We start from the raw sequence: 16,583 nt of genomic DNA on the forward strand, positions 1-16,583 counted from the left end.
AGCCATGCAGTCACACCAGGCCCGGAGCCACGTCCTTGCCCCCAGCCCTGCTGCCCAGGGCCTCCACTCGAGCTCTGCTGCCCCTTCTCCAGGTGCTGCAAATGGCTCGCAGCGGACAGAAGCCACGGGCTCAGCGCCACGAGGGAGCAAGTGCCTGCGTGCTCAGCACCAGCTGTGTCAGAGCAGCTGAGGGAGCCCAGCCCATGCCCTGCTAGGAACAGCTGGGCTTCCCTTTATTTATTTATTTAGCTGGTTTTTGGCACGTCAGCTCCCGCATCTCCTGTACTCAGCAGATGTTAAAATCACATCATCAATAACAACAAACAAAAATTCAAATATTTGCCCAGCCATTGCCAGCGCCTCAACGGCTAATTGTAAGGTAAGACCCGTATTAATTAATTAAAAAGATGGTGCAGCATTGCTGCTGTCGTGCCAGGCACCAGCCAAATGCCAGGGCTTTGCTGTGGGATGCACAACGCATCCTGTAATACCTCAGCAAAAACACTGCGTTGAGAAAAACAAAGGCAGCACCCCCCTGGCTTTAAGGTGTAGCTGACACATGGTTTATTTTGCCTCATCTGAGAGTAATTGTGTTGCCTGGTTTTGCCTCACTGTTCATTTTTTTCATCTTGGCTTCAGAAGAATAATTAATTTTAAGATACCATGGGCTTCTTGCCAACTTTTTCACCATGAGAGGCTCACATTGAAGTGCATCTACTGGTGTCACATACTTCCACCTGACAGAGACACCAGTTGGCATCAAACCCCTGCTAGTACCCTATGGAATCGCTCCCCTTAGGATGATTTGCCTGACGGAAACCAGAAGCGTGTGAAACAAGCGGATTAGGAAGAAACATCCAAAGACCCAAATGCTCTGTGCTCTGGGCTGAGCTCTGTTAGTAATACCACAGAACTCATACCTATGATATGTTCCAAACCCCTGTTTTATTGATGACTGTGAAATCTAGGATCACAAAATGTGCAGGAATGCAGAAGTTCAATGCTTTCTTTTTAAGAATCTTAGAAAATCAGCTTCCTAACGAAGCCACTGCCCTCCATCTCTAAAACCAGATATTATTTTTAGATGCCCTACAGGTGAGCAGAGGCACCCCAATGAATGGCACCAGCAGCCAAGGAAAAGCCCAGGACAGCCCTGGAAGGCCTGGTGCCCTGGGGACACAACGCGCCCGCCAGGCTGGCCCAGCCAGGGGAGAGGCTGCTGCAGCCACACGGGCAGTGGGTGTTTAGGGGAGTGCGTGGAAATATCCCCACACTTTTCTCCCATTCCTGCAATCCCGTAATTCCTTTATGTATGTTCTCTAAAAATGGGACCTGAAACACCACTTCCAGCCCGAGATGTTTCATGATGAATCTGAAAGCAGAGATGAAGATTGCACAGAAGCTCCTGAAGGTTTCCCCAGTGTCCCCTGCAAGAGCTAAATGCTAAACTCTCCTTTCCTCCTCGCAGGCAGACGTACCACTCGGATTTAAAATTCCAGTCACAGCGCAATTCAGGGTCAGAGACACACACACGGTGCTACATTTGCAGAAATGCCCAGGGCTGGGATCAGCACCTGAGCAGGACCAGGCAGTCCCGACGCCAGCCTGAGCACGGGGGTATGACAGCTCTTGCTGTGACACCAACTACAGCTCTGCAGAGTTTGCTTGCAGGGCCACGGCTGTTCTCCCCAGGTTTTGAGGCCTCAAAAAGCTAATGTTTTGTTTTGTTTTGCAAAAATTTGTCTCACATGCTGTGCTCGGAGATGGAACATTATAGACCAAATCATGCGACGCTGAGATTGGCAAACCTGTTGCTATTGACTGCGGCAGCTCTGCTATTAACTCCACAGGGTCACACCTCATACTCAGCATCGTGTATGGGTGAAACCTCACCTTGAAGCCACAGGAATCAGCCGCAAGCTTTTCCCTTTATGCTCTAGCCCACTTCCCCATTAAATCGATGGCTATGGAGCAATGGCTTTAGAAATGAAAATACAGGATCTTCTTTGCTATCGGACAAGAACGACAACACAAGGACAGAGTCTATCACTTAAAGGTATCAAAAGGCCATTTATAATCATTTGAGGTTGCTGGCAGGTTGGCATGACCGATTTGTATATGGAAGACTGTTGCCATCTCTCCATATTCATTAAAATTATCTCATTTTGACAGAATTTCAACAAACCCTGGCCTGCACAATTATATGCTTTTCTGTAGCAATTCTGAAGTTCTGAAACACCTGCAGATAAGTGAAAAACTGTTAGCTGCCTATCAGCAGAGTGCTCCCTGAGAAGGAATAGTGCCGTCTTTCTTGCTATTTCTTTCAGACAAACTATCGATGTACAATAATACAAATTGCACGGTATTAAAAGGAGCAAAAGCAAAGATTTCATACTGAATGACTGCTTTGGGGCTATTGAAGTTCTGTGAGCTGCTCAGGCTCCATGAAGTTTAAATACTCACCGATTTTTGCAGTTAAGAAAGTAAGTATTGTGTTCCTGGGGAAAATGCTCTCAGCGGCTCTAAGTGACGCACCAGAGGAAAAATTAATCATGCACGGTTGAATGAAGTTCTCTAAAGGAAAAGGATGGCCATTGTGCAACCTGCACACAGCCCAGTCCTACCGCTCCCTTTGTGCTCTACTGAAACAAAGAGAAATGTCCACAGCTTTCCGAAGGTGATGGGGAGGTAACTTTGTTTCCCATCTTGCAGCAGCTCCCAGGAGAACATACCTGGGCACAGTCCCCATGATGTTATCCTCAGCATTTTCCCCTTTGCCTTTTCCCTTTTTGCATCTGCAGAATATTTTTCTAAAGCTTCAAGGGAGCTTGCTGCCAAGCTCCCTTACATTTGGGGCACTTCCCATAAAGCATGGCTGCAGAAACTAACTAATAATGAATACCAAACCCTTTGGAAAAGGTACTGGCCAGGAGATCCAAAAGTCACTGCTTTCCCCACCCCACCCCACCCCACCCTCCCATAATATTTGGAAAAAAAGAAGGAAAAAGGGAACATAGCAGTTTGGCCACATCCTCCTGCTTAATATTCCTATCTGCTTGCTAAGCCAAACTGAAAAGAAACATGAACCACATTTTGGAATTAAATGCTCTAAGTAGAGCACTTTGGGGTTATTTCAGTATCATTTTATCTATCTGGAAGGCAAATAGCTAGTCAAAAGTATCTTCATTACCTTCATTCCGGATGGATGTAAACAAACTGCAGAATGGCATGCGCCAAAGACATCTGTAACAGGCATGACTGCTATTCTATTAGACATTTTAGGGGAAAAGAGACTTTCTCTTGCTTTTTAAAGGTAATACGATTTGAGGGCCACTTACCTCCCTCTGTAACCTTTATCTATACATACATTTCTCCAGGGAAGTACAAATCAAAATCCTTGCGTGTCAAATAGCTTAGTGTCAAAAGACCAATGAATCATGTACTATAAACTATACAGAATCCCAGGAGCTTTGCGGAAGTGGAGCAGGCACAGCACACACAAAATAATGCATAAAAATACCCAGAATGTGCTTTTCCTGCTCAACCAGTTCATTCTGATTATTAAATTCCCTCACTGCAGCTCTCGTCTCAGTTTTGCATTCACTTCTTAGAAGCCTTCTGCCAGAGGAGCTTTATTGTCGGGCTTGCGAGGTCATTAAGTGCATATTGGAATAGATTTAGAAAAACTGCATTTTGGGTGGTCGTAACACGCATTGGCACCAGACAGGCAACTTTGAAGACATATTTATGTGGTCCATGAGGAAATCTATCAGGTGACCTCTATATTCAAGGAAACCAGCTGGACTGCTGAAATTCTTGACTACCACTTTGGATCAGCATGCCTCCTCGAGATGATTTTTGGTCTGTCTTTGGTGAATAACGCTGAACAACAAAAAATTACAGCAGTGGCTAGCCACTTACAAACAATTTACAGTAGTGGAGGGCAGATATGAAAAGTGAGCTTTTCCTTATTCATATTTATTTACCGAGTCCTGCTTAAAAGGAAGTACTTTGGATTTCCATGGTCTATAGCAGTCGCTGGAAAGCCCCCTAGGTCTTTAAATCCTTTACACTTTCTACGATGTTTTGGTGAAAAATGAAGAGACATAGTATCATTGCAATGACTTGTCACAAGCCGACTAAAAAAGCAAAGATGAGAAGGGGATAAATCTCTCAGGTTACTGTCTCTGCATAGTGAGTAGGACTCTGAGGAGGTGCTCCCATCAGCAAAGCCCTGCGTGCTGCAGGCTGGCTGCTGCACACTGCGGGGTCTTGCAGGAAGGAATAACACCCTGGTGCTCCCAACACACAGACCAAAATTCTGGCAGCAGCTATACCAGTAATTCAAAAGTCACTTCGGGTTTATAAAGTTGTAAAAGTGACTGGAACTAATAGTAGATATAATCTCCACAACCCTGTAACTGCTGCTTCCAGGGCAATGCTAGTCAAAAAGGATCTTTTATGGACTGCAGCACGGTCTGACCTCTCTACAAGTGTGTGAAGTCTACAAGAGCAGCACAGACAATGCCACCATCAGCAATGAGGAGATAGCATAGTACTAAATGCAGCTTCTAAACACTTTTTTTTTTTTTTTTTAAGTATTGTCCTATTCTGATATTTTATGCATCTTTCATATTTATTTGCCTTCTATCAATAAATGACACTGGAAATCTGTAAAAGCTACAAATATCACTACACTAAGTTTCCCCAGGCAATCTGAAAGGCCTTCAGAGATCTTTTGAGACTGCCTAACAAAAAGGTTTGACAGATGAAATGAGCAGAAAGTTAGAAAGTTTGCATGAAAGCAAACAGAAATGCAGACCAGTGGAAGAAGGACCCCTCCCCAGAAGCAGACAGTTAAGACTTAGCTTAACTTTTCAAAAACAGCATTTTCCTGACACTGCCCCCAAAAGACATTGCAAAATACCAAATGTTAGGTCAATTACTTGTGCCACAGATTTTCTCTGACTTGAGCAACTTGAACAAATACCTGTGTGTGATCATGAACACAGACTCTGGAGACTGCTGGGCACAAATCCAGAAACTCACTAACAGGCTGTAGGTGAAGGAAATGCCTCCTGCTTTTAACAACAAGTAAAACATTCTCACCAGCATGAATGTAATGTTACTTAGCTCCCCGATCGAGACTAAATCTTAAGGGAGAAAAAAAAAGGGGACGGGGGAGGGAGAAAGCGCCCACCATTCTCAAAGTACTGACCCCAAAACCATGATGTGGCAAATGTGAGCTCCACGATAACCACACACAAGAAACGCAGATGACTTATCAAACTGAAAATTCAAAGTCAAATGCTAATTTGTCTTTAAATAAATCATGATTAAATACTATTAAGTCAATTTGCAAACCAAGCTTAAAAGATGCATAATTAACAAGATGCATGTATCACATTCACCTGCAAGAAAATATTTTTAGCTGTCCTGTGTACCACCTTTCCCATAACACGACAGACACGCACACTTCAATGTCATCTTGAAGCTCCTCTCCTCCCATCCTACCTCCTGAACTCCCCAAACTACAAAGTTGACTCGTGTGCTCTCCCAGCCAACACCACCAGCCCTGAACACAGGAGAACACTGTATTTAACCACAAAAAACATAGCTACACAGGTGGGGCCACATGTTCTTCTTCTGGATGGTAATGCGAAGAGCTGTTTCAGGCGGCCCTCTGATAATTACCCCAAGAGATGACTAAGAAAAATACAAGGTTTCTATCTAAGAGACACAAGGAAACTCGCTGTTCATAGCCCAGCCAGGCACTGCTTGCTTGGTGCTTCCATGAGTAGGCAGGAATTTCTTTGAGACAGTGGACTGTTACTGGAAGACATGGAGATGAGTTTATTTTGCAGTAAGCATTGAGTAAGTGGCAGATAGACCAGCTGCTACCGCTCAGCTGAGAGGATGAAGATGGGCTGGTGCCGCTGGCAGCTCTCCCACGCTCCCAGGCTTGGCACGGGCTGCCAGGGGTCCCACCTGAAGCCCCCAGCTTCAGTTGAAACTTGCTAACAGTGCTTGTTATCACAAGGGTCATGGAAAGGTTGTCTGTGTGGTGCCAATCAGTGCCAAGACATTTCTGTAAAAGCTAGAGTAAGTTTTATGCCAGGGCTGACAAAATCGGAACAAAAAGATTTTCCTCCTTTTCGTGCTCCCATGATAAAGCGATAAACCAGTTAGGGCTAAGTTTTAAGGCTTCCTTGAGCAAGTGACCATTTTCCTGTTAGTTACGTAACAAACAAGTGAGAGTTCAACTTTGCTTAGATTTCAGAGTACCTGATTTATGACAACAGGCAGATCATTAAAGAACTTGCACTGTACCTGAAGATAATTTATGCAACAGATATTTTTAGTGTTTCACTAAAGAAAACAACTGCAGGAAAGAATCTTTGTAATTTATATCCATCGTGTACAGAAGCTGTGGTTAAATTTGAACAATTGACATGTGTTTCTGACCTGCTTTAATGAAAGGACTTATTCTGTCCTTTCTTCTTCAGATGTGCACATGCATGCCCTGTGACAGTAACACGAATGTAGTACAAACTGCAAACTTGGGTGTTTGTGCCATGAGCCAGGCTTTCAGAAAGACACATCCCTGGAGCAGAAGCAAAATGAAGCCTCTGGATCTCTGTGACACACTACCAGAAAAGCAGGTGGTGGCACACGGGGTCAGATTTGCTAGGGCTCCCTCAGGAAAGGCATGTGACTTTTGGAAGCAGCAATGCCCTGATGGCCAGTAGGAAGGCACAGGGACCCACAGCAGTTCTGCCTGGGTAGGTTCTCAGTGGCCTCCTGGTCCCACTCCCTCTTACCCTTTGTAGGGGAGGCCTGTGTTAGGAAAACAAGAGAGGTCACTTATGGTGTTCCAGCTTTTGTTCTACAGTCTCTTGCTGTGGGTATAAACCCAGACTAATTTAATCGGCTTCAGCCAAACACTTGCAAAACATCACAGATGTGAGTAAAAAAAAAAGATGTAAAAAGGTGGACAGGAGAGTAATGTGCTGCCATGCTGGAAGGAAAAGAAAATCTAGCGCTTTTCAAAAATTATTATTATTTTTTTTAATTCTGATACGGGAAAGACTTCAAAGAACAAATGCTCTATACAAGCCTCACGTGTATGATTATGTCTCATGCAAACCAGTGCGATTAAAGATATACCTTATAATAGGCACACTTTAAAGCACAAGACTAAAGTTTTTTTTTTTTTTTTTTCCTAAATCTGACTATAATCTCTCCTACTTCTTTTTCCTATTAGAATTATCTACAATTTTCCAGTGTTGTCTTTTTAACTGTCTCCCTTCCAGAACTCAACCCCGTGCATTCTCAGGAGCATCTCCTTGTCACAGCGTGCTGGATGTTTACTTGTCCAGAGGTTTTCTCAAGTCTTGAAGCTTGCCTTCTTTAGCTCTGCGGAAAGCCAAGAGCCCCCCGAACCTCACAAACATGCTCACAGACGTGCCTCACACACAGCGGTCTGCCAAACATACACAGGAGCTGTCAGAGCAGGTGCTGGGGGGCTCACGGAGTTGCAGCAGACCACACCAAGCATGTGGAGAGCTGAAGGGAGAAAGCTCTGAGCACTGCATGACCCCGTGCGATTGCACGTGCCAGGCCCATGCTGAAGTTGGCACAAGCGTATTCCTTGCTCTGCAAGGTTTTTGTAAACTGTAATGGTTACACTTGGGGGTGTGTAAAAAGAAAACCTAGGAGACAAAATGAAGTTTGGTTAACAATATGACGAGTTGCCTCCTTCCTCTTGTGAGCTGAACGTGCAGCGTTTGAGCCGAATCCTCTCACAGCAGTGACATTACACAGACGGTCAATTGCAATTGCAAGTCCCCAGGTTACACTGCAATTAATCTTAACTAATCCTAATGGAAATTAGAAATCACCCAGACCCCACGGTTAACTTCTGGGATGTCTGAAGGCAGAATGGCTCTAGTAATTCCCCATCCCCTGAACTCTCCAAGGGCTGGCACAGCGCACCGTGCTGGCCTCCTGCACGCAGCTGTGATGAATGGTTACGCAGGCGGCTCGCAGGCAGATCAGGAACAAAAAAATTATTCGCTGACTTATTCACCCACTCTGTAAAGCAGAGACACGTAAAAGTTCTGAGAGGCTGCAGCAGGTGCAAACAAGTCCTCTGAACGTACATCTGTAATTGAGGGATGCATTTTTCACATCTTTAACTGTAAAATATAATTCCCCACAGACACGCAGATTTGATTTTAACAGCTTTTTCTTGTCTCAGCCCAGTTCCACAACCTCCTGTCTCAGCAAGCAGAGCTATCTGCTTTGTGCACATGTAAATTTCTTTTAATAAATAAAAGCACAGTTAGAGGCTAAGGTATGACCTGTTCACAAACTAAACATTACCGCCACTCTCCTTGTTCTCATTCCTGTGAAGTCCACCAAAGAAAGGAGACCTAAAATCAGCAAATGTCTCTATGTTCCGTCTTCTTCAGGTAAATAAAAGATGATAAGATGTGAAAAGTATATTCATCAGGTTGAAAAAAAAAAGTTATACTTGCCAAGAAGTTGTCACCAGTACTGCTGTTCTAAGCCCCAATACTTCAGAGTGTCTCCAAGAACCAAAAATACGAACTCCTCCAGTTTAAAGCCCATTGCAGTTCCATCAGACCTCAATTTAGTCTAGCTAGGTCAGCTGGGTCATCGAGCAAGCCACCAAAATACTGAGCTACTTGGAAGTGAACAAAAGAAGGAACATCTTCCACCTGAAAACCTAATGACCCTCTAAACTCCCAGTTTTTGTTGTTGATTTTTTGTTTGCTTTTCTTTTTAAAACCCCTTTGAAAGAGCAGTCCCGATTCACAGGAGGGTGCTCCAGCCCCTGGGGCTGACCATGCTGTGCAGCCTCCTTGCTGTTTCTGCAGCTGGGTGTAGCTCTACGCAAGTACATGCTTGAACCTCTCTTACAACAGGGCTTTCTCTACTGTTTTCCTGACTCTGCCAATACGAACATGTATTAGGAGTATCAAAAGGGAAGCCCAGATTCCTTCCTACCGCAGCCCTGCCAGTCCCACAAACCTGAGTGCTGCTGGAGCTGCGCAAGGCCCTGAGAGCTCTCCAGGCAGTCCTGGCAGTGCCACAACTGTCCCCGTTTAGGGACTGGATTATGGTTCATGCTACAGAAGTCCCACACTTCACCTGCTGGTAACTAGCTCCCCCACCACATCCACGTTTTTCACATTCTTCAATTTATTCCTTACCATCTGGTAGTCAGATGCTCCACCTAAATACAATTTTACTGTTCCAGTTCTCTGTGAAATACGTTACTTTGCCCTGCTGTAGCTCCTCTGATCCACTTCGGAGCCTTTACTTTGCATGCAAACACCCAGCTTGTTATTTGAAGTGGTCACACTGCGTTACGGGAGTGCCACAGGAAACTTGGTCCCTCTTTGTCCGGGGAAGGGGAGGCGCAGGCAGCGCTCGTGCAGCCTGAACATTAATGTCAGGTTCACAGGCTTCAGAGCTGCTAACCCAACAGGTTAGGGATTGACACTGGAAGTCTTACTGTTCAACATTTTGAAAGGTTCCTGTTCACTCTATAGTTCTGACACCAGCCCATCACAGCCACACTCTCTTCTTGCTGTACTGTTACCCCCAATCAGGCATATGTTACATTTACAGTGTCCAAAGCACAGCTTTTTACCACTTGCCCTCCTGTGATTTATTGCCGTTTCCTCACAGTGAGTGCCAGAGCCTGACCTGGCTCTGAAATGGTAGTTGTGTCCCTCCTGGGTCTGGCCATTCAGTCTCACACCTCTGAAACATGATATCCACAATTATTTCACCTTCTGGGATCTACTGGTCTGGAGCTGAACTTTTAAAGACATCCAGAGAAGCCACGCACATACCAACATTCCTGTGGTTAGCAGGAATTAGATGGGCAACACAAGACAACCAAATAATAAGCAATCATTGCAACTCCTTTGCCAAATCTGCAGGCTCCTTGTTTTCATGCATTTATTTCCATGCCACTGGTAAACTGAACCCAAAGCATACCCTGGAAAATTTGCATAGCCCCTCTTTGCTTGTTATATTCATCCTCATGTCACTCAGTACAGTGCTTTCCAAAATGACAGCTTGTGCTGTCATCTAAAAATACAGTGCAAACCCATAAAGCACTAGAGCCACAGACTTTTCTAACGCAGCATCACCCACCAATGTTCTGCTCTGAGATCTGACAGGACACTGTTGGTACGGCTCTGGGCTCCAGCCCAGGGGCCATAAACCAACCCTGCAAACAAGCTGCTCACCTCACTGGAACCAGGCAGGCAAACATCTCCTAAGCATGAGCATCTTGCTGCTTCCTTGTATTTTTCCCCAAAGCCCCTCTTATCACTAGATGGTGCTTCATTTCCTGCTTGTTGCCCTGAACAGACTTTTCTGGGTGTAATTCACTACTGAAAGACTAAAATCCAGTAGGTAAATCATGGGCAAAGGATATTCATTATAGTATCATAGCCTCATGTATAAAAAATACCTTTTCCAAAAGCTTGGAGGAAAAATTTCACTCTGCAGTTGTTTTAATGCCCTCTCCCCCACACCCCACAAGCGGTGGCAAGTGTCAGTCAAAAAAACTTCACCTATAAAAACAGTAACATTTCTAGAAAGCAGCTGCTTTACACACATCTTGGTTTTTGGACTTCTGATCAGTATACTAGATGTGCATTGGAATAGGAGAATGGTGTCAGACTCAGATGAACTGGACACACAAGACCAAAAAATCTAAAAATGCTTCTGTGATGAAAGAGATTTTGCAGCACAGTTTTTAATTCCAATCAAATCTGCATAGAGGTGAGAGATGGTACCTCCAAAAGCAGCTCGTTCCATTCTGCCAAACCAGTATGTCCTTTGTTATTTTCAAGAAATAGGATACTGTGTTTTAAAAAGCTTTTAATTTCTGAAGAATGAGTAACAAAAAAAAAAAGTTACAAAAGTCTTCAATCATATTTTGCAAGGTCTAAAGGTCTGGTATTACATCTGGTGTAGCAAAGAGATATTCCTGCACTGAGTGACCTTTGGCAGGTCTGTAAAACCGCCGTTTTCTTTCCAAAATGAAGGGGAGATGAGTCGTCACCACCAAACTAATTTGCTGCCAACTTCTTTTATGAAGTCCAGCTTTTGCCACATCCCCATATCATGTCATTTGGGTTTCAGCCATTCATTTGGAATTTCTCATGCATGTCTTTAACATGATTGAAATCACTTAAATCAAATTTGATATTTAGGCAAATTGTTAAGCTCAGCAATTGGAAGCATGTCAAGTTTTCCATTTTAATACCATTAAAAAGCTCATTGCAATAGCATCTCCTATTAGCCACTCTAAGCATACTTTGTAGGACAGATATGAATTTATGTAACTGAGATTAAGCACCTTTGGTCAGCTGGAAGCCTAAATCTAGAATCACTTGTTATGAAAAACTGTATTCCACTCAATCAATGCTTATTTGCTAATTTTCCTACTGTGGAGGTCAACATTCGCTCCCAGGCAGAGCTCAGGTCCTCCACTTCTTGCAGCTCCCTAAATTAGGTTCCCATAAATACAGGAGTTAATGTACATGGGAATAATTGTGTGCCACTGAGCAACTGAATGAGTAAATATAGAGCTGAAGAGGGATTTCTCAGAAGTCTAAACATCTGGCTCAACTGTATGAATTAGGAGCTGTATTAAATAGGATTTGCAGATCTCTCTCCCACAATGGTACAGCCTTTCATGATGGCAGTTCGGGAACTTGGTCTCTCTGCAAGGGTCTAATTAACTACTTATTCTTCCTTTGCGTTAATCTAACTAGTTGGCAAACAGTTATCTATTTGCTGAGCCACAGAGCTGTCCCTTACGGAGGTCACGGTTGTCAAGAGCTTTGAGAATACACAATCACAACTGCTTTAAATGTTATTACTCCCCGTACCGGATTACAGAATTTATCAACCTTTTCTTTTTATTTATAAGCTGATGATGTACAAAGAGAAATCTTAAAGTCTAGCTAATTGGCTTGCATGCACAAAGGTGGCTCTCAAGAAGAAAAGGCCGTGAGAAACTCAGAGGGATGTCTAGAACAAGGATGCCTCGTGCCAAATTTTGGTCTGGGAGACGGTGCTGCCGGCGAGTCAGCCAGAGGCGTACAGAAAGCTGTCTCTGGGTGACAGATACCAGCAGGCAGGTGTGTGCAGCTTTGTTTAAAGATTTAATTAGTATCTGCGATGCATCCAATTACTCGCTATTAATTTAAAGGTTGTTTGATTCTGGTATTAATTCAATGGCCTTGAGTGATTTTCCGAAGTATCTGTCTGGATTTATATGCAACGTGGAAGCACTGCAAATCACTCGACCTGCTGCCTTCAGAAAGGCACACAGATGCGTGGGAACGCCCACCCCGCTCTCTGTGCATCTCAATGGCAAACGGTGCTGCTTGCCAAGGCCAGGTGGCACAGCGATGGCACCAACACGTGCACTGCAGCCTTTGGGCAGAAGGGAGGGAAAATGGTCTGGAGGTTTTATGATGCTTCAGGTAGGGTTCGGTCAATTTATTAAATCTCGAATTACTCACTCAAAGATCCATAAAATTTGCTCCTAAAAGTTAATCTAATATTTGCATTGCTGCATGGGGAGTAATTACCAGAAGACATTTAAAGGAAGTTAATTGGTCATCAAGACTCTACCCAGCATGTTAATTATCCTGCCTATATTGAATAGGGTGAAAATAAATATATAAATAAAAAGGATCCATTTCTTCATGTTAATGCAATGCATTTTCCTCTGCCAGGAAACAAGCAGTTGTTACAGACTATCAAGGGCACCATTTACATGCTTAAGCTTGATGGAAGTGGGATACATGACAATTTTGTCGTATTAATGATGCTAAATTATGCTTTGAGACTTACTGTGATCACGAAGATATTAGTTTGTCGGCACAGTGAAATGAATTATGTGGACCTCTTGAAAACAAACTTTTCACACATCAGGAAGTGTCTTTGGCCATTAAGGAAAAAAAAAAAAAAGGCTTGTAAAAATTGCTGTAAAACGCCTACCCTTCCAATCCCAACATAGGACCCAGCTCCTGTTTTGGTTGTTCTTGTTTAAAGAGCTCCAGCTCAGAGTAACGTATACTTGTGGATGCAGAGGCCTTCATTGCACAGTCTCATTGCAATTAACACAACTCCGTGATCACTGGTCTAAGTCATTTGAAATTAATAACCACTTATTATAACGACAGGACCCAAATTATACTGAGGTTCGTGATCCAGTTACATGTAATTTGTGAGCAGCTAAGTACTAAGTCTTTGCAGTGTCACCATCCAGGCACGCCTTCTTCCTTAAAGTGCCTTTAGGCATCCCACAACCAGCACTTCAGTGGGATGGGAGCTCGTAGTGCGGGGAAGCACGGCTGCTTCTCCTTAGCCCCGCTTCTATCACCAGCCTCAGGCCATGTTTTCCAGTTCTGCCATTGCTCCTCTCAGGAGCTGGGTACTGGTTGATTCCCAGTAAGGGTGGGGAGTTAGAAATGGAGAGGTGACAAACAGAACAAAAGATAACAGAGGAGGAAAAGAATTAAATTACGTCATAGGGAAGCTGTGGGAGACCTTTGAGATGAGGGGGGAGGGAGGAGGTATTATGTGATACCTATAATAATATTTCCCATCCTTCCCCAGAAAAAATAAAGAACAAATTTTCAATGCTGAATTTTTCCACAATACTCTTCTCTTAGAAAAATAAAGTTAATTACCTCTAATTTTAGAATAGATGAGTTTTGGACGAGAATGTGTCTGCTGTTATTTTTTTCTTGCCCAGCACAACAGAAACATCCCTTACTTTCCTTGCTTTTTTAAAAGTATTTTTTAATAGAGGCACAATTTGAATTAAAAAGTACATGTAACAAATAAAGTTCAAGAGAAAAATCTCTGGGATGGATTCTAATAAGAGCAGCCTGCAGAAGTCAAAGTTATGTCTATTTATACCAATACAGAACCTAGGAAGAAATTTTATTTTCTCTTCTATATTAAATCAGATAGTCCATAAAAGGTTTTGCTCGAGTGCAAAGTTCTTGTTATCCCTTCTGTACTGTTGGCTGTACAGCACATCTGGAAATTAAATTTGAAGTTATCACCTGCAACATCTATGCTGAACCAAAGACGAAACAGGGGTATTTGGTTTGCTGCTCTTTTATCTACAGCTCATTTATGTAAACAGAACCTCAACTGCTGGGTTATGGGAGCTGTACAAGTTCAGCTCCCCCTATCAATTTTGGTTACAAAAGTGGATGAATTTATTTCTTCCAACATTAATCTCGTTTAGCTGAAGTAGAATCAAGATCTCAACAGACATATCAATGTGTGTATTGTTTTTTCTTAACTAGCTGACAAATACTAGGATTTTGTTCTTCCCATAGTCTGTTTAGTCCTTTATCTTTTTGACATGAAATCAAGTTGGGAGATAATGAAGGGAGAGGGACAGGAAGAGGGAGAAGGAAAAAGGCCCTTATTAAAAACAATGACATAGCTTTCCTGACACATGCCACAGTGGCAGCGTAGGATGTTTTCTCAGCAGCATCTGAGTTTGAATTGCTTTCTTTTGGGACTTTGTCTGAGTTGTAGCACTAGCTACCAAATTTTGGATTTCAATCTGCAGGTTACATTCCTGGAAAAATTCTGTCTCAGAGGGAATTCCATGAGGAACCCAGGTAAAGCTGGATGAAAGGCAACAAAGCCAAACCTTGAACATGAAAATACTCTGAGCTCATGAGACAATCTCCAAGTACTTGATTAAACATAGTTACAGGATTCAGGGTTATCACAGATTTGTAAAAAGTTCATCCGCACCAGATTGCTGAAGTGTGGAAAACATTTAGTTTTGAACACACCGACCCAGTCAAAACAAACCAAACAAAACCCTCACAACCCCAACAAACCCTGAACAAAACCAAAAAAGCCACCCACCACCAAAACCAGACCAAACAAAAAAAAGCAAGACACACCACAATCCCTCCCCCCCCCCCCCTTTGTTAAACACCTTATGCAATACTGCCTAGAATAATTCATTGTATACTTTTCTTCAATCTGTTCAAGCAAATAAGTGCTAAAGAGTCTGTTCAAGGAGTAAATAACTACAGGCTAAATAACTGACTTATCTTCGCTACTAGCGAAACTGCTGGGACCTTTACCTTGCTTAAAGTTCAGCTGATTTGCAGGGTGGAAGACAAAGCATGATTGTTCCTACATTAACTTGCAAAGGAGGCTTTACATACAAGAAACCACAGAAAATATTGTTGAAAATAAAATACAAATATATGTGTATACATATTAATCCTGAATTATTAAAAGAGCATTCTCTGAACTGCTCTCAACCCACTTACGAGCAGTATTTGTCAACTCCCAATTTTCCTTATGCAAACTCAAGCTTACAAATGATGAAGTGCAGCATAGGATAAAACTCAACAGTGAGATGTGAGCTCAGGCTCCAGAAGTAGCAAAGCTTTCTGATGCAAGCCCATAAAATGGAAAACAAGTTGAAGTACAACCGAGGTGGTCTCAGGCCGACTTTAGATTGTTAATACAGTGACAAAAAAGGAGATTGGAAGTCTATGAGAATTGCTTTCAACATTGAAGCTGCTGGAACAAGGGCTTAATTACCTCATTTGAAATACTCAAAGACTACCAGAGCTGTATAGAAGTCTGGAACTAAAACTGGCTTGAAAAGGACTACTGGAATAACTGTGAACAGAGAGACTTTGCCTTGACTAGCCAAAAAAAAAAAAAAAGGGAATGAGAATGCTGCTGCGAGTGTGACTGAGGTAAGCCCCAAGAAGAGAAAACTCCACAAGCTAACCAAGTAGCTACCAAACTTCCCAAGACTGAATGCTCCCAACTGCTGCAGTGGGCAGACTGTGAGATGGCCTCCCAGGAGGGGCTATAACGTGACACCTCCCCACCCCACCCAAAACCCCAAACCAACCCAACGACCCACTCAACCCTAGAACCACCTCAACCCCACCCATGAACTGCTTTTAAAAAGCAGCCCATTGAGATAGGAGCCTGTGGCAGGAGGAAATTGAATGTGATGAACCACCAAGTCCCTCCAACGCAAGGCACTGCTAACAGCTCTCAGCTCATCCCCAGAAAGCGCAACTGAGCCAAAATACACAAAGTTCAGGATAAGAGCATCCTACACTTGGCTGTGCACTGTCAAAATGCCTTCCTTGTCATTAATCACAGGTTGGCATTTTTCATTTTTTCCCCATGACCAAGCATGTACTTGCAGAGTATTTAAATTTCCTCGGTTTCAGTATTTCAGGATGACAAAGGCTGAGCTTGCAAAAGGAAACTATTGCATGGCTGATTAATGCTCTGATAAATGATTCAGAAGTCAGCATCCTCCTATGTGCTGCACAGTATACATGTAGCTCTTCAGTAAAGCCCTTTTGTCTATTGACCACCACAAATCACGTGGATTCACTGGGAAGCGCCTCTCTTATGGTAGGATGAATGTAAAAGAAAAGAGTCAAGACAAAAGAAATGAAGTAATGTTTATGAATTCTCTAGAAGAGCAGATG

The sequence above is a fragment of the Anas acuta genome, chromosome 3 (assembly GCF_963932015.1).
Source record: "Anas acuta chromosome 3, bAnaAcu1.1, whole genome shotgun sequence".
In the NCBI taxonomy this organism is placed as follows: domain Eukaryota; kingdom Metazoa; phylum Chordata; class Aves; order Anseriformes; family Anatidae; genus Anas; species Anas acuta.